Source organism: Pimephales promelas, chromosome 9 (assembly GCF_988280905.1).
Source record: "Pimephales promelas chromosome 9, fPimPro1.hap1.1, whole genome shotgun sequence".
Classification (NCBI taxonomy): Eukaryota; Metazoa; Chordata; class Actinopteri; order Cypriniformes; family Leuciscidae; genus Pimephales; species Pimephales promelas.
The window spans coordinates 25,912,152-25,927,475 of NC_142777.1; the positions used below are offsets into that span (position 1 = coordinate 25,912,152).

General features: G+C 36.6%; 1 long non-coding RNA gene across 1 annotated transcript in view; it reads left to right on the plus strand.

Moving 5' to 3' along the window:
* The window catches only part of LOC120474305 (uncharacterized), a 183,142-nt gene that overhangs the window by 145,637 nt on the left and 22,181 nt on the right, over positions 1-15,324 (plus strand). The window contains exon 4 of the long non-coding RNA XR_005621764.2: positions 501-597. This is a non-coding gene — a long non-coding RNA (uncharacterized LOC120474305). The remainder of the gene's footprint in view (positions 1-500; positions 598-15,324) is intronic.

Genomic DNA, 15,324 nt, shown 5'->3' on the forward strand with positions numbered 1-15,324 from the left:
AAAAAAATAATAATAATAATTTCTATGTCTGGATTTCCACTCACCCCGGGATAACTGTTAACCTATAATGAAAAAATTAGTCTACCCGAAAATTAGATTTCTCCAGAAAACAGCAGTTCTCTTGTTGACATCAGTGTGACTGTCTGACTCCAGGAGGTACTGATTACTCCACTCATCTTTGATTTTTGATACTCTCTCTCTTTCACACTTTAAATTAAGAAATGCCTTTTGTATTGTTTTTGTATGCTCAGATTGCCTTTCCTTTTTAAAGTTCAAACTTCAATATGTGCACTTCAGAAAAATAAACCCGGTTTATATGAATGTTTTGTTAAGAAAATCAGATCCTTTAAACCCATTTTGCCTTTACAAGCAAGTTGACGCGCATTTAGACTGAACGTGAAATTTACCTATTTTACATGTTTCCGCATCATGTTTTGCTTGCTCTCTCACTCTCGGGAGAGTTGCTCAAATGTTTTTTTTTTTTTTTTTCATCTCCACAGCATGAGATTTCTTAATTTCACATCACCCTCGTGACATCACCTCCCCCCGCTTCTGCCGCGTTGTAATCTCAGAGCATCAGCACGAAGAGAAGAGCAGGTATTTTATAATCTTCTCAGCGTATGAATGACACGCCGTCAGATATATTTAAAGCCCACAGGGATAAAACTAGCACCTCACCTTGAATGGATAATGCTCTGCATATTGATATTCTCTTTCTTTTTCTTCTTTGCTCCCTCATTTTCTTTCTCAAGCTCCATTTCTTTTGTCGGTACTCAACCGGCATTATGGGAAATCTGAAATACAAAGTCAGAAACAATTCAGGGATACTAAGACAGAGCAGTCCCACAGTTAATTTATTTCAAATCCAGCTTTGCTCTAACTATAGACTGTGGCCCTTATTCGCAAACCATCTGCACTCCTCACCTGTCTCTGTGCCTCTCTTCTCATCCATATTAGACAGCTTGGAGTGAAAGCATTATTAGAGCTAACTTTTGAAAAGAGTCTATTCAAGAGAGCTTCTGTACAGCTCTGATTTGAATACATTTTGAATGTCAGTGTCAGAGAATTTAGGTATGATTTGGAAACACGATTAGACAATAATGTTTTGAAAGGTTGTTCTTCAAGGTGCTTCATTATTTTCAGAATAGAAAACCTGGAGGATAGATTATTCGAACTTTTTTTGAAAGATCGCTGGTGTAACCGCAGATATACATCTCTAGAGTTAGACAACTATTCCTGCATTGAACATACGAGTCAATGCTTCAATGGAGAACGCTCATCAAAACTGTCACTTGAAGGCTCACGTTCTGCTTTGCTTGTAACGTGATGTCATGTTGCTCGGACTGCAGGAGAACAAGTGTGACGCGCCAACGCCACACTGTCTGAGCATTGTCACGGACTCATCGGGATATTGTTGGAACAATGTCAGGATATTGCTGATTGAGTGGTTCAAGTCCAAAAAGATCTATAATTGAAAACGAGAAAAAGAGAAGATTGTAGCCTGTCAGGCATTCTGATATCTTTTTAATTACATTTCTTTTTCCCAGTGTCTAACGGGAAAGTGATGGTTATGATGATAGGCACAGCTCAGCTGCAGAAAGCTGTCTTCATTAAAAAGCAGGATCTTCAAGAATGTACTGTAAGACTAATTAAAATGGGAAAAGGGAAAGTTAAAGAGGGTGAGAATAAGATGGAGGAAAAATCTGCTACGTCTAATTACTTTTGCCCTTCATTTGAAGTTTTATTTTGCTTGGAAATTCAACCTTGAAATGAAAGGAAATACCCATAAAGGCTGGAAAATGCTGCTGAGGAACGTATAATGATAAAAGGCTGTGAATGGATTGTGTACCTGACCACGGTTCCATCTCACTCTCACTCTCCCTCTCTCTTCTTCAAAGAATTTTGGTGATATCTCAAATGCTAAATTGGCAAAAGTTATGTTTTGTATAAGGCAAACCAGGAGTGTGATTCCCCTCAAATCTAATTCATTATTTGTTATTCTTCAAAATGTCTGAAAACAGAATAAGGGCGTTTGACATAATTAGGAACAGCATGATCAAGATGATATTTTAAAATTCAGATTTTTTTTGTTTTTAACATCATTATCAGGACGTCTTCCATCTCCCAAGGCAAATCCGATAACAACAAATGCAATCCTCTTCTCAACGTTTTTATTTATTTATTTTATCTTTTATCTTTAATTTATCTTTTATTTATTAGTGTTGATGTTACTTCCTATAATGAGTGTCAAAGTCTGGCTGTAGTGGAAGCACTATCTGAAATGCGAAGACTACATTATAAGGTAGTTTAATTTTTTTTTTGAATATCCCCTGGCCCTTAGGAAGTTAGCTCATCTGACACAATTAGGCCAGCATGGGCATTTAGCATAGCCTTTGATGATGTCATCTGATGTAACAACGTGATCTCATGAGAATACGTATGTATGTGTACGTAAAGTGTCGTTCTATCATACGTATATATAATTACGTTTTATATGCGCAGAAACGTATAATACTGACGTATTTACAGTACTAAAACGTAAAATATTTACGTATTGACAGCACAAAAACGTAATTTATTTACGTATGAACAAATCCACCGACGTACACATTGTACGTATCACAATTTATGCATATTAATATCGTAGCATTATGTTTTGACTCTATTGCATCCCACTGTCTTAATAATAAAGTTTTCAGTCGCATTATTGATATAATACTCATAAATATTAACATTTTGCTCGTTTCGCCTGCATGGTGTTAAACAATACACTATAAAACCTTAAAAAATACATTCTTTAACGTTACTCGTTCAACCATTTTGTAATAGTTTATTTACCTTGAGACACATAAAGCGTTTTCTCCTATAAAACACAACAAAAATTCACAAAAGACATCAATTTTAATAGTTTGATGTAATCCAAATCTTTAGAATCCATAGTTGTTTGCAAGAAACAACTCCTAATTCAGCGATTTCAGCCTCTTATATCCAGTCGTGATCTCCATTCTCAGCAGCGACCGTAACGTTACAAGTCAAACCCCGCGCTGGTGATGAATTCAAATTCAAATATTGCGCCTATACGTCATCTTTTACGGCAGCGATATCAAACGTTCATTGGCTCTTCCCTGCTTCGTCACAGTTTGCGACATGAAGGACTGTAGACGGTTGGTTAGTTTAGTTCATTTGAATTTTGAAATGGAGAAGCGCGAACCAACCGAAGCCGGATTAACATTTTCATTAGTAATTTAATTTCTGCTCTGTACTTCATACAAAACTATTACAATACTGCCAGAGAGAAGACTGCGACTGCAACGCTTCATCATGTGTACGGCTTTTGGTATCGGTTTTGACATTTTCGCAATAAATAAATTATTGTGATTATACTTGTCTGTTAGTTATGTTTTTCTTCATAATTGTAGTTTTTTACGTAGTTTTAAGGAATTGTTATGGTAGGTCTAGGTTTAGGGGTAGGAGTAGGTGGCTCAAAATATATTTTAATGCTATATTGTTAATAAAACTGCCCTTTCCCAACACCTGTCTGTTACGTTTTATCCTTTTTTATATTAAGTATAAAATGGGTATGTTTAGGTTTGGGATTAGGGTTACGGGATCTTATCTATAAAATAGTAAAAAGGGAAATTATCCAGATATCTTTATGATATAGAATATACGTAAATAGTTTACGTTTTGTAGCTGTAAAAACGTAATAATGTTACGTTTAAATGTTGCAGATACGTCTATATTATACGTTTCAGCATCTATCCAAACGTACTAAAAAGTACGTTTTCTATCTTTGCAAAAACGTAAAATAGCTACGTATTAACAATGAGACCAGGCTGGATGTAAGGTTGAGTGCACGTTTTGATTTGTGACAGTCATAGTGTTGAGAGCTCACCTCCCCTTCGGTTGCCCACAGCTTGCCTTTAAGCTGAAGTGTCATTAGTAGCTTTGATTACCACCATATGGTCACAACGCAGACATGTAAATGACAGTATAATGCCTTTCAGAGACTAGTGGACCTGTTAATAGACTATACCTGTTAATATATATATATACATACATGTGTGTGTGTGTGTGTGTGTGTGTGTGTGTGTGTGTGTGTGTGTGTGTGTGAATATATATATATATATATATATATATGAAGAGTTCAGATGCAAAAGCCTCTAAATGCCATTTGAAATTTTCATCTTTAATGATGATTTTTATCAAACTTGTATATTTAAGTTCAGTAATTTCACTTAAATAACAATTAATAGGTAATTATCATTGCCATTTAAGTGAAATTACTGAACTTAAATATACAAGTTTGATAAAAATCATCATTCAAGAAGAAAATTTCAAATGGCATTTAGAGGCTTTTGCATCTGAACTCTTCATATATATATATATATATATATATATATATATATATATACTAAAAGGACCATTGCCGACACTAAAATGATACTAGACCTTAATGAAATAAATCTATGAGCAACGCATCTGACATAAGGAGGCTCTGCGGTGTCCAGTATTAGCGAGGCACATGATTAAGGAGGACACCGTGGCGTTAGCAGAGCTGAGCTTTGGGTATCTTGCAGGGTGTGAGAGGATCTCCTATGGTGCTGAGGTCAGCGTTGGTTCAGCCTGAATGAACACAGCTCAATGAACAAATTATGTTCTGTACAATCATGCAACCCATCAATGGTGGAGGGGTTGATAGTGATGGCTAGGCCCAGATTGTATGAGCGGACTTTATGTTTCTGTTTCTTTTGCACTCATTTTGTTGGAAATTCAGCAGAACTGACGTAGGTAAAATGAGTTGTATGGAGCTGAGAATACAGCACTCGTATTGGTAGCAGACAGCAAATTATTAATGGATTAATGTTCAGTCAGCCAGTCATTGTCACAAATTAAATAAAAGTTCAAGTGTGAAATATTAAAAATATATTACTTTTCTTGGAGATAAAATAGTCACTCGTGATGGGCTGTGTTGACCAGAAAATATATAATGAATTTTAAAAAAAAAAATAATAAATTCCAAATCCAAGTACAATCCAACGATTAGATTAGTTGGCTAACATATTTAGCTACATTAACACATTGTCCTTTTAAGTTTTTCCCTCTCTTATTGAGCTTATGTCTTTTATCAAACATTTTATTCACATCATATATAATATAATATAATTAACATCATATTCATTTCATATATACATTGAGTTTTATTGTATTCATTGTTATAAGTCTAGCTATTCTGTATCAGTAGCATCATTTCTGAAGCTAAACATTTTAATTTGTAAAAAAAAAAAAAAAAGTAGTATGTTCTAAAATAATTGTATTGTAATTATATGAATTATTTGGGCATTTGATATTTTGGATATTTTATTATGAAATAACATGCAAAGAAGATGACAACTACAGAAATATTATTGCATCTTCCGGATTCCAATGTTTCTGGATGTGCACCTGTACAGAGGAAAATCTTGCACACACACGTACATTTTTTTTCTACAAATGGATGAGATGGTGTCATTGCCTTCCCAAAACTCAGCAAGCCAGATGGATCCGATATCATCCCCCACCCCCACCCCCCAACACTTGTCACAAGAGTGCTTACAGTCTTCACAGACCAGTAATCTTGTGAAAGCGAGGCAGGTTACTGCTGGCATCATATGTCACTTTGGGTAAAGTTGCTGTTGATTTTCACCCATTTTTTTCTCTCTTCAGTCTGAGAAAGGCGTGTTACTGTCATTGCCAGCTGTGGTGGCTCAAAACTCTCAGCTGGGTGTGAGAGATATCTTGTCTAATGGCTGAGGATGTTGCTCTCTGAAGCCTGTTATTGTAGTCACAAAAGTGCTTAATAACTGAGATTTCATTTCGGACTCTTGTTTCCTTTCAGGCGATACGCTGGCATCCCAGAGGAAATACACCCTGATTACTGCAGTCATAAATTACATGTATTGAATTATAAAAATGCCCATATTTTTCTCTCTGGATGGGACTTTTTAGATTATTACTATAATGACTTTGAAATAGTGAGTAGTCGGGGATATTTTTTTTTCTCCTGCTGAATTTGCGTCACCAATTTTTCACTTTTCTCTCTTCAGCTCTGTGAAGAAAGCTGTGACCAGGCACTTGCAACTGCGAAATGTATAATGACGTGTGGGATATATGAAATATGATTCCCAGTCACACAAAAAAATTAAATGAGGGGCAAGGAGTTCACGGTTTCTTAATTAGTTTGCAGTATATGCGTAATTATGGCTGAATTTTAAAATACACTTAAGGCATTCTTCCCTCTCTTCAGATCTAGTTCAAGGATGTCCTACAGTTACACTGTAGAATCAATCCAATGTTAATCGACTGCCATAATGTAATTACTCCTTGTATCCACACACAATGAATAGCCATTTACAAGGCTCAGAGGTGCAGGCAGTGATTACACGAGTGTATATGTAAAGGCTGACGCAACTTGTTTGATAATGAGTGCATGTGACGTTAATAAGGAATGATCAATATATACATTGTGTGTTTCTAGTGATACTATAGAGGCTTTAACTAAAAATCCTGTAAAGTAATGGTAAAGAACGGTTCCTCTCAATACACCTTCCCCTGTGCCACTGGCTTTGAATAGCCAGCATCTATGAGCAAGTCCTTCTACGTTTTTTTTTTTTTTTTCCCTGGAATGTTATAACAAATAACCAACTTAGAAATATACTCAATAATAGGATTCAATCCAATTTAATGCTTGTGCAGTTCGCTCACAGCCTGATGATGTAATCTCTTGCCCATTCTATTGCTAAATCTGGCAATAAATAAATAACCTGCCAGGGAGAATTTGGGAATTGTTGTTAGTTAGGCTCGGGTGATTCAGGTGGTTATTGGATGTACAAGAGCGGATCAGTGCGTATTTCTCATCTGGTGAGGTGAGGAATAAACGCCTTTTCTTGGATACAGAAAAGGTGTGGAAAGGAGGGAATGGAGAACTTATTAAATCTGAACAAAATCAATGTTTTACTTCATTTTTTAAAGGGATAGTTCACCAAAGAATGTTAAATGCTGTTATCACCTCAAGTAATTCCTTACTCCTATGACTTTCTTTTTTCTTCAAAACACATAAATTATTACAATGTCTGATCTGCTTTTTTCATACACTACACACTCAGGTTCATTGGGGTTCTATAAGCATAGGGTTCTTTACTTACAATATACCTATATACATATGTATATATATATATATATATATATATATATATATGAAGAGTTCAGATGCAAAAGCCTCTAAATGCCATTTGAAATTTTCTTCTTTAATGATGATTTTTTTCAAACTTGTATATTTAATTTCAGTAATTTCACTTAAATAACAATTAATAGGTAATTATCATTGCCATTTAAGTGAAATCACTGAACTTAAATATACAAGTTTGAAAAAAATCATCATTAAAGAAGAAAATTTCAAATGGCATTTAGAGGCTTTTGCATCTAAACTCTTCATATATATATATATATATATATATATTAGTGGTTTCGTGTGTACACAGATATTTTTCGAGATGCCGCTATATATTTACAGACTTTTTTTTAGGAAACGAGAAAAAAAAAAAAAAACGTTGGATAGAGGAAGCTCTGGCTTCGTGTGGAAGTGGCCTTAGTTTGTCCCATATATATATATATATATATATATATATAACCCTGTTTCAGTTTTTGTTTTGTTTTTTCCTGTCAGTTTTTTGGCATTGTTTATGTGTGGATCATGTTTGTATTCTCCTGCAAAATTCTCCTGAGCATTTTGGTTGTGGATTAAAGACTACAGTGTGTGTCTTCTGCACCAAGAAATTACATTTGAAAATATATTAAAATGCAAAGCAGTTATTTTAAATTGTAATATTTCCCTAGTTTTGATGAAATAAATGCAGCTTTGATGAGCATGAGACTTCTTTCAAAAGGCATCACTGACCTGAGTCTTTTGAGCTGAGTCTTCCATATTTGATAAATGTTTAGTCTGAAAAGTTGTTGTTCATTGAAAAGTTTGGATGCCAACCATAGTTTTTATTATTTTATTTTTTACTTTTCATATACATGCAATTTTATAACACATCCCTTCAAGGAATGTGTTTGCTTTTTATGTACATGCAATTTTATAACACATCCCCTCAAGGTATAAAAGTGAAACATAATTCATGTAATAATACAGAGCCTGTACTCTCAGCTGTCATTGGTATTCCTCCGACAGAGATGATGATGGAACATGTCTATCGCATATTAGACATGTGCCAGTCATATTGGACACAATCCAATTTGGAATACATCCAGAGATCGCCTAAACCACGCTCTGAGATTTGTGTTCTGCGTATTTTCTTTATTGTATTTTTTGGAGTCTTGAATTTCACACCAATCACACAGTCAGAGTCTGGAGGTGAATGTAGCTCTTCTGTTTACTCTGTGGCAGTGGATGATCTATAATAGCAATGAAAAAGGAAAATGTAACTTCCCCAGTGCCACAGACATTTCAGATCCTTTGTAAAATTTTACCTTCTACCAAATTATCATTGCCAAGCATGCATGTAATCAGCAGTTTGGGAATTGTCGCGTCTCTTTGGGCATAATTGAAACGCAGGTCATAATTATGGCCCACTACTTACACACTGTGACATTGTGCCAGCCGCCACCACCATCTCACAGTTACACAAACATACGCTTGTCTGCTTCTGTTATTATCACTCATTACCTAAGACTCAAATGTCTGAGTTAATTGCAGACTGTCATCACGCAGAGCCCAGCCTTGCCGCTACACTGTGTCCATCACTGCAGCCCTTGGGGTCTATATCCACATAATCCATGCTAAGACAGGAGCGTTTCCGTAGGCGTCTATCTAGGTTGTCAGAGCTTAAATGACAGCTGTGTGCCTGTAAGTTCCACTGGGATCTAAACGGCTGACAGTTTAGAGTCCACTAAGAGCCATGACCATGCCATTCATTTCTCCAACAGGGGGTTCCCTTTGCAGAAAAGTATGGTGATAGATCATTTGAACGCAGATTTAAAATTGTGCACTGATACCTTAGACATAATTGTTCAGCAGGGTTGATGGATATAGTCTCATAATGAGGAATTGATTGTGTTCTTTATGGATTTTGTATTTTGCTTGCCTGTTAAGGATGATAGGCAGGCACACAGCAGTGAGACATACTGCTGTTTATCAGTAAATAATGGTGAAAGAGTTTCTTGCTCATTGATTTTTAAATCCAGAAGGGATGGTTAACAAAAGTTATACACCTCTGCCTGGTACAGTATATCCATCCATCCATTCTCCAAATGCTTGGAGCCTATTGCAATATCTCAGGACATACACTCTGGATGGATGACTAGTCCATCACAGTGGTACAGATCACAGTACCATTCATTTATCACAAAAACATAGTTCAACTACAAATACAAATTGTTCTTTTGAAGTCCTCATAATCATTTTCCACAAATAAAATAAACAACAGTATTGATAGTAACAAGATATGTTCCTTAAGCACCAAAATGGCATATCAAAATGTTTCTAAAATGTTTTTCTAAAGCCTAAAGCTCATCCTGGGTTGACATTTCATTCGGTAACTTTAGGCAGTTTTACAATCAGGTTATTTTCCATATGACTACATATGAGATTAGGTTTCTGCATCATCTTTGCATGTGTTTTGATCAGGAGATTCAGTACTTTTTCAAAATATGTTTAATTGCGGCCCCAAGCATATAACAGTAAAAACAAGGAACATTCTGTTTTTCGCGGGAAAGCGTTTTCTCACAAATAACTGAAAATTCTGTGTTTGGCGGTGAAAGAAATAACTGTTTTAATTAAGCATAGCTTCATCAGACAGTTCTATAAAAAACTTTTTTTCTTGCAATTGCAAGTCTAATCATTAGGCCACATGTGTGGAAGTCATGGCCTAATGGTTAGAGGCTTGGACTTTATAACTTGAATTAAACGAGAAATAAAGTCAGAATGGTGAGATAAAAAGTCACAATAATACAACATTTTATTATTTTTTATTCTATGGTGGAAACAAGCTGCCATGAATATGCTACTGTTTGTATATACACTTGTGTCATCTTTTCTTGAGAGAAGCAATGAGCATTGTTAGTAATGTGCACATGTCTGCATTGAACCAGACCTTACACACTGGAAGTTTTAGGGCAAGGAGAGTTTGGCTGTGTTGGTTTCCTCAGAGGTGCATATTTGTTTTCCTGGAATGGAAATATTGCTTTTATCTTTTGGGTTATTTAAGATGAGTGGCCATATGTTGGGGGCAGGAGCACTAAAGTGAGCAATACAGTCTCTTCACACTGTGGACAGTTTGCCACTAAATCACTTGATAGCTGTACCTCTAATAGGGTTCATGAATCTGAGGTCTCAGAGGTGCTCACTTAAGAGGAGGAACACTAGAAATGGTAGATGGAGAGGAAGGAGAAATCCAACGCAATGCCTTTAGCACTTTGTCCCATCTCTACATCGCTTACCTTGACAAATAATGTTCCTACCTCAGTCATATCAGCGATGGGGAGAAAATCCCATGAACAGAGGGAGGGAAAGAGAACAGCGATAGCTTTTATGTGTTTTCCTCTCCACTCTCATGGTCTTTTTCATTCCCACTATGATAGAGGAGCATAAAAATAAAAACCACTTTAGCCTGTGCCGCTGGGGTTGGGACAGCATGTTATAATCAAACCATTACATTTATTAATGTTCAGATGGCTTTTTAATAGATTTACTTTATTATGTCATTCCTCATCAGTTCTCTGTGGCCGTTTGTTTTGTTTGTCATTTCTTTTTCATATTTTCTGTGCTGTAAGCCCATAGGATATCTGTCCTAAGGAGAAAAACATAGAGCACATGGGAAACATTGGTGATGTTTCTGCCACCCCCTTTCTGCTTCTTTCAACAGCCAAAGGTAATTTGCAGTGCATACATTTGAAGTAGTTTGTGTTTGCAGACGGCATCAACAGAAATCGAATAATTTAACAAAGCCTCAAGTCGCAAATTGCAAAGTATTATATTGCCCACTAAGAGATGGTTATGCTTTTTCAGTACAGGTCAAACAAAGACTCTAGCAGTTAAAGCCTGGATTATGGGTGACATTTTCCAAGTTTTAAATACCCGATGAAATCAAAATGAGAGTTTTGCGGCTTTTATTTGCCATCTATATGTGCTAGTGTGCTTCTAAAGATTTCTAGATTCACAGGCTTTGCTACATTAACATTTTTATCATGTCAACACAGGAAGGAATACTTTCATGTAACAATTATCATGCTTTGAAATTTGGAGATATTTCGCTGTATTGCTGTATTTTTTTTATTATTATTACAAAAATATTAGCAATATCCAAAGGACAAGGAATAACATGTGCAAGGACATTACATAAAATTCCTTTCCTTTCCAGCTTTCATTGTAAACATTTTAATAAATATTTCCTCCACCACCCTAAATCTGTGGATTTATATCTTCAGACAAAGTTAGTTCACACTTTAGTTTATTTCATGGATATATTATTCTCATTATCTACCAATCCATATGCCTTTTGTCCCACAAAAATATGAAAATTATAATTGGACATGGGGATGATTGTTGCAAACCCAATTCCTTTTAAAACCTTAAGTGAAGTCGTTTGTGAAAGCAGCTGAAATGGCAGGTGGCAAAATACCAATTATATCACAAAAACGTGTTTTCCTTTAAAAGTGTGTGTCACATTAGTGGAGAGAGGGGGTGACAAAGAAACAAAGTAATTAGTTTTTTTTTTTCTTCTGCCCCGCATCACACTTGTGTTTAAAGAGCTCTTTTAACAAACTGTGTAGTTTCCATACCATGGTAAGGATAAAACACTTTGTGCAATTACATATCAAGCATGCAGTCTAAATTTTATTTGTTAGAGATAGTACACAGCTTGACTTTATATTTTAAACTAATGAGCGTTATTTTTGTATTTTATTTACTATAGTATTTATTAAAGCTCAAGTCCGTAACTTTTGGGCTAAAAATGATCCCAAATAATTTTTTGAGCAAGTACATTACCAGCCAGTGTTCAAAACTATCTGCTTGCCTTAGCTGGATTCAAAGTGGTAAGCTTGTAATAATGTTTTTAATTCCAGTGGTACTGGTGGATTTCCGCGGGAGATTCGAGCATATTTTTGTGTCATTACGTCACATCTGTACACATAAAGAAGGAGTCTCGGCTAGTAGCTATATTGCGTGTGAGGATGTTGGAGGTGGAGATTTATAGCCTTGTCTCACAGCACTTGATATAATTTAACTTATCAATTTGATGGCGGATACAGAAAGTTTCAAACGCCAATGAGTGTCAACAGATTCACCGTCTGTAAAATGCAACTTTGAAATGAGAGTTTGGAAAAAGAGACTGCAACCGGGCCCATGTGAAAACAAGGATAAATATCTGAAGGGCTTTAACCCTTTAACAATAACAACACTAGAACTACTGAGTCAGTCAACTACTGTTAAAAATGTAATGTAACATAAAATGTTCTACCATTACAGTGAATTATGTACGTTTATCTTTTCATAGTAACAGTAGGCCCTACATCTTTTTATTGTTGTTGTTGTTGTTTTTCCTTTATTATGACATTTTCTTATTGATGATGATGCCATTTTATTCGCTCTGTGCTGTTTTTGTTATACACCAAACCTACCCTTTTTTTATACAGTACATGTCTAAGAGCTCCCACCTCCACCATCACATTTGAAACGTCCCCTTAGAGAGCCACTCACTCTGACCTTCTCACAACTAACATCATTTTGAAGCAGCTGACAGAATGTGACATAAAATGGAAGTCTGACCTCTCAAGCCTATTAGAATTGTTTCTGTTTTTCATTCACTGAGCAAAATGGAAAGACCCAATGTGGAATTTGATGTCTGCTGAACATAAGAGGAAAGGTTGCATTTGAGTAGGTCGGCAAGTGAAATATTCCACAGTCTCATGTTTGGCTGTCTGTAAGACTGCATACCAAGACATAATTATTTAAAACTAAGTGGGGTGTCCCTGCACAATATGACAATCGTAGCAGGAAAGGAACATAATGAGATGTAATACTGTATGTTTCAAACCGCCGGGTTTGTTGATTGAAGACAAGCAACCTGTTTCTTATGCTGAGAGGATGGAGAGTCCATGTCAAGTGTTTAGAAATTGCCTTCTTTCTCCGACCTTATTTTAGAGTGCCATTAATGACCTGTGCAGCAGAAAGGGTGACCTGTCTCTCTCTGTGACGCGTTTTCAAATGGCTGTATAATGAGCTCTGTCAACCGTCTGCTTTTGGGATCTGAAGATGACTGCTTTTGGCTCTTTCTCACTTCAAACCGTGGTGAAATAAGCCACCTCACTGCATAATGAGAGGACTGATTATCTTGGCATTATTGTTCGTGTCGTAGCACTGTCTTTGAAGAGGAATGTCTGCTCCCAACACGTTAAGATGTCACCTATGGTGATTAAAACAGGGCTGAGACGGCAGGGTATGGGATTGTATCTGCATGATGATAAAAAGCACATATGACTTCTGCAGCACCTCACTGGCACCTTTAGTCTGTTTTCCCCAAAGTCGCAGGCAGGAGATCGTATCTTTGAACTTTCTGAACGCCCTTTGAAAAGCTCTGAAATTTGCTTCCCAAATGCTTTTGGACCATTGGTTATTCAGCTGGCTGCTGCATTTCTAACTATTCACATTCATATTGGATGGAAGAACTGAACATATGCAGTCTCACAATCTCCCGATGCTGATATCCGTGGTAATGACAATAAAAAACCCCAATGACAATCCAGGTTCTCCAACTAATTTCTATGTACAGCAACAGACATAACTCTGTATCCATCGACCTTTCTTTCCGTTCGGCAGCTTAAAAACAAGCCAGAGCTTAAAATGTATTCTTAAGTGCTTGTATCACAACATCCTGCTCGTGTAGACATACATCATCACAAATATCCTATTCAAGAAAAAAATCTGACACAAAGACAAATACAAATACCAGGCTTGTGGAGAAGGTAATAACCAACCTGTCATGTCACATACACTGTTCACTAGATTATGAAGTAATTGAATCACAGTTGGAACGGCAGGGACCATTATACCTGTGAGAGATGTGCAATGTGGTTAAGTCATCATATTTATTGCCCTCACTTAATCTCTTTTGCTCTCTTCCCTTCAATAACAGTAACCTCCCTGCCCCCTCCTTAACAAGCTTAACCAAAGGCCGGGCAGCATCCTCTGTGCAACCAAACATCTTCAGTTCCAGCCAAGGCTTCAAATGATTAGCAACCAAGCAACCACCCCTCAAGGCTCGGATCTGTAGCAATAATACCCAGGCAAACCTAATTACCTAAAGAGATCAACCTTCCCCCTCTACACACTCCACGCTCCCATATCAGGTAAATCTAATAGCAAGGTTCAATATCAGAGAACAATGGCGCCATTATTTTTCATCAGTGTTTCTCTGAAACCAACACCTTCGAGCAGAATTTAGCTGAGAGCCTCCTTCTGTGCCACATTTAATCGTGGGTGCCTGCTCCAGATTTCCTTTTGGTCATGTTGCGGCAAGGGGATTGAATTATTGCCTCAAATTCATGAATATGAATTATTACATGGTTTTCACTATCAGTGATGTGTAAACGGCAAAACAGATGGCTCTCCACTTTATCACAAGTGTTCAATGACTCTTTAAAACTTCTAAGAATCTTCATTGTGGTACACAGGTGTTCACTTAATACTTTTCCCCCCCAGAAGAAATGATAAGAGCACATTTACATCTATTTTATTGGCCATTTTCTCACTATCAAGCAGTATCACAGCAAGAGGGGCGTTGTTTCTTAAAGGGATACTTTATGATTTAGCATTAAGCTTTGTATTAGTAGAAAACCTGTAGTATTTTCGAATTACCATGATTTTCCACCCTCATATCCCCCTGCGACGAGAAATTAATGTATTTTTTTGTCTGGAAAAAATCCTCCGATGACGCAAAAATCATCATTTTGCGCCATCGGAGGATTTTTTTTTTTTTTTTTTTTTTTTGCCAGAGGCTAAAGACTAGTAGGGGCTGTCCTGCATGTTTTCAACCCACCCATAGAGGGTAGGATCTCACTCACAGAATGAACACATAGTGTCAGCCATATTTTTTTTTTGGCAGTTAAGCTATCAGGCTCTTGTTCTGTGGTGAAAGCTGAATAGTAGGGGTTACCATCTTCTTTTTCTCTGACATACCCAGCCGTCGATGTCCGGGATTCAGCTTTTGCTTTCTGCAGTTAGGTGACGCCTTGGGGGTGAGAATGGGCTGCGTCTGCAGAGATTCACGTTTTGGCTGTTTACAT